The 4,156-nt window shown below is 38.5% G+C and overlaps 4 non-coding genes across 4 annotated transcripts; 1 reads left to right on the top strand and 3 right to left on the bottom strand.

The window, feature by feature from the left end:
- Nucleotides 1-1,264: 1,264 nt before the first annotated feature.
- Trnaa-agc lies at nucleotides 1,265-1,337 on the bottom strand. The gene has a single exon. It is a non-coding gene; the product is annotated as a tRNA-Ala (tRNA).
- A 748-nt stretch (nucleotides 1,338-2,085) lies between these two features.
- On the bottom strand, nucleotides 2,086-2,158 carry Trnaa-agc. The gene has a single exon. It is a non-coding gene; the product is annotated as a tRNA-Ala (tRNA).
- A 128-nt stretch (nucleotides 2,159-2,286) lies between these two features.
- Trnaa-agc lies at nucleotides 2,287-2,359 on the top strand. Its single transcript has one exon. It is a non-coding gene; the product is annotated as a tRNA-Ala (tRNA).
- A 1,098-nt stretch (nucleotides 2,360-3,457) lies between these two features.
- Trnaa-agc lies at nucleotides 3,458-3,530 on the bottom strand. The gene has a single exon. It is a non-coding gene; the product is annotated as a tRNA-Ala (tRNA).
- Nucleotides 3,531-4,156: the final 626 nt, after the last annotated feature.

Here is a 4,156-nt window from a genome sequence, read left to right on the forward strand (position 1 = left end):
GCTCTCTGAGTTTGGTAAGATGAAATTAGAAAAATTAACCAAAAAAAAATTCATTTTTACCCCATTTTGGGTAATTTACCCCGGTTCCCTGACCGCTTATAGTATAAATAATCGATATTTTTCAATGCGTTTATGTTATATACATTATAAGGATCACAAGAACCTTTACCAATAGGACAAATTACGAGAGTATTATTGAAATATGTAGTCTACTTTTGTATAATGAATTTACTATTCAATTTCTTCTAATTGTTTAGTTTTCAATGTATTTAAAATTTAACACAACAGACTTTTAAAACTAATAACATTTGTACAAATGAACGATTGTACAAATATAATTGCATCGAAATGTTGATAACGAATTTGTGTTCGCGTATTTGAATTCCCAAATTATGTTCGTATAAAACAGTGGTTTCCAAACTTGATGTTACTACGTCTCCCTAAAAAGTATGTAATCATTTGGCACCCTTCCATTTCTTAAAAGGAACGCGTATTACAGCAATATGGATAAGAGCACAGGAATGTATCTATACTTGCTTAATTCCCCAAACATTCAGCTTTCATATGCATATATTGGATTCATTCTATCTATTATAGTTTTCGAGTGTATCTATACTTTAGCAAATATTTGGAAAATTGCTCACTTCTACTAATATTCGCGCCTCCCCTTAGACTAGTCCACCCCTCCCCAGGGAGGCGCGCCTCACAGTTTGGAAAACGCTGGTGTAAAATACTGTTTGTTTTTTCGTATTTCGCTTTTTCCCACTCGACGTGTGCTCTTCTCTATTTGTGTCGACGCAATTCAAGTTTCGGATTCGATGGCAATTGAGGTGTCTGCGGAACAATAATTAAGTGTTATTGGAAATTGCGGTTTATTCCGTTAATTGTGGCCCCGAGTATGATTTGTTGCGGAGGTGTCGTTCGCTCGCCCAGTTTTGCATTGAAAATATATATATCTCACTCTCTCTCTGCCCTGTGTATTATATAGTTAGATACACATTCGAGCAATTGGGGGACAACAATGGCCGTTACAGTCTCATCCCCGTTCCCAAACGTTCGAAACATGCTACACACACACACCAACCCCATTATATAGCTGTATAATGGGGGTGGGTTTCGCACATTGTTATACTAATTAGGCCAATAAATCGGAATCCGCAAACCACTTTAAAGCCAAAACTCCATCCTCCAATCTGAATTATGTTTTTCGGCTGCGGTGTCGCGATTTTGTGCAATTATTGCTGGGGTGGCAAAAGGAAGGGGTTGGAGGCGCCGGGCATCGATCCCGGTACCTCTCGCATGCTAAGCGAGCGCTCTACCATCTGAGCTACGCCCCCTGTGATATAACTACTTTGATCCCTTTTCCCTTTTTGGGGGAGGTATCACACCTTAAGTCAATTACAAACTTCAAACGCCAATACATTTCTTATACATATTTTAATAATTCTTGAAGCAATTTAGAAGAATACGTGATATTGTGACATAATTTAGGCGTACTTTACAAATTAACTTGTGAAACATATTTGAAATTTTCATTCAATACTACTTGCCGCTTCTCAGCTCCTAAGTAATCGAAACGCAACGGCATTAAAAATACAATATGATTATCATAAGCAGATGTATAAAACATTGCTAATTTATTCAAATACAATACAAGCTTAAAGCTTGAATATGCACATGATGATATATTCGACTTGAATAGAAATTGCAATAATCAATTATTATTATTGCTTATTATAAAATCTATAGCACTTTTTCCTAGCAAGTATAGAATTGAATGAAAATTTAAATATTTTTCCCACAATTGTTATAAATTGCTTCAATATCATTAAAAAATGTATAATTGACGTAAGATATTTGACTTTTCACTTAGTCCATAGGCGTCCACGAAAAATTTTCTGGGGGCAGACAACCCGAAAAGCGACGTCCTTAACGTGTTAAATAATTGAATTGTAGGAATATATCTAAAATAATTGTGATTATATACATTAGTTACTAGTTGAATGTGTAGTCAAGTTTGTTGGAGTACTTTTTCAACGCTTGCTGCTTACTAATAAGTGAATGTTTTGGGGGCAAAATAAGGGATGGAGGCGCCGGGCATCGATCCCGGTACCTCTCGCATGCTAAGCGAGCGCTCTACCATCTGAGCTACGCCCCCTTTGTTGTTGGTATTTGTGGATAAATTCGCTCCAATTTAACTTCTTTCTTGGAACCACACCTTGTGTTGAATAACAATGAGGAAATACTTAAAAAAAAGTGGGAAATGACTTAAGTACAAACAACACAGGGGGCGTAGCTCAGATGGTAGAGCGCTCGCTTAGCATGCGAGAGGTACCGGGATCGATGCCCGGCGCCTCCAATACCAAGGGGGAGTTGTAATTCCTCATTTTTTTAGATCCACTCCACTTTTTTTTAATCCACTAATTAATAATTGAATTTGCTTTTCCGATCAGGGATTAGTGGTGGTATTACGTGATTTTATTTTTGTGTGTGCTGTTGCTTTGTTTGATTAAAAATCGAGGGGTGTGCGTGATAGCATTAAAAACGGTAATCTCTTCGGGATTTGTATTTTTTCACGTGTGTTTTATAGCGGAAGAAAGTATAAATCGTTGGTGATCAATAATATAACGCGCTGCAATTTCCCAAACCCCGCGGCGTAATTGAATCCCCGGTGTCCGTTGCACACCGACGCCGATCCTAATTAATCCGAATGCAGGCGCTAGATACATCCGCTCCGAAAAGCCGCCTTTGTCTTTAGCGCGAGCGCCCCCGCCCCCCTAAAAACTAACAATAATCGCGTGCGAAAAGTGAGCGCCCATACATCAAAGTCTGCGGTCAATTCCGTGATTAATTAAGCATTTTGCCCGCACCCTTTCTATCGAGGGGGTGAAATTGGTGATGGTAGAAGAAGGTGCGGGGTGTGAATTTGCCACCCTCAACCCTCTTTGCGTACAATGGCCCATTATGAATTGCATTATCGGCGGTGCGCGCATTTCAATACCGCCGCCGCCTACTTTCAAAGCGGAAATTGATATATTTTTGTATGAAACAGAAGCGCGCATCCATCATCGGCCATGCGAGCAAGCGAGAGAACATACACGCACATGCACGCAAACCGGAAATGGCATCATATTTCAAAAGTTTACCTCACCATTATATCGCCTAATGCGAATTGATCGCAAACAAAACGAAGAAATTACGAATGGAGACAAAAAAATAAAGAAGAAAACGGTAATATTAACAATCCTAATCAGGAAGTAGATTAAATATTGCTACAAATATGTTCGTAAAGCATTCAAGTAACTAAACAGAAACAGATCTAGATTTGTAATAATGAGGAACAATAATAAAAACGTATGTTCGTTACAAATTACTTGGAGTGTAGAGTAAATGATCATTGAGTTCTTCAGGAATTGTTTGTTAATAATATAGGAATTTTGGAATAAAAGAGATGAGATGGAGGCGCCGGGCATCGATCCCGGTACCTCTCGCATGCTAAGCGAGCGCTCTACCATCTGAGCTACGCCCCCTGTGATGTTTGGACTTAAGTCATTTCGGCGGCTCGACCAGTTTTTTTTAAGTACAATCTCATTGTTATTCAACACAAGGTGTGGTCGTACCAAGAAAGCTAAATTGGAGCGAATTTATCACCAAATGCTTACAAGAAAGGGGGCGTAGCTCAGATGGAATATAGCAAGTATAGATACATTCCTGTGCTCTTATCCATATTGCTGTAATACGCGTTCAAATTTGAAAAATTGAAATTAGAACGTTCGAAAAAGCATGAATACGCGTTCAAATTTAAAAATTGAAATTAGAACGTTGCGAAAAAGCAGTGTTTTCTAACATTTCATTGATTTACTCGAAAACTATAATAGATCAGAATGAATCAATATATGCATATGAAAGCTGAATGTTTGGGGAATCCAGCAAGTATAAGTACATTCCTGTGCTCTTATCCATATTGCTGTAATACGCGTTCAAATTTGAAAAATTTGGAAACCACTGAGTTACAACTTGAATGTGCAGTTAAGATGTTACAGTACTTATTCAACGCTTGCTGCTTACTAATAAGTGAATGTTTTAAGGGCAAAATAAGGGATGGAGGCGCCGGGCATCGATCCCGGTACCTCTCGCATGCTAAGCGAGCGCTCTA

The sequence above is a fragment of the Nicrophorus vespilloides genome, unplaced genomic scaffold (genome assembly GCF_001412225.1).
Source record: "Nicrophorus vespilloides isolate i.1.1-1 unplaced genomic scaffold, Nicve_v1.0, whole genome shotgun sequence".
In the NCBI taxonomy this organism is placed as follows: domain Eukaryota; kingdom Metazoa; phylum Arthropoda; class Insecta; order Coleoptera; family Silphidae; genus Nicrophorus; species Nicrophorus vespilloides.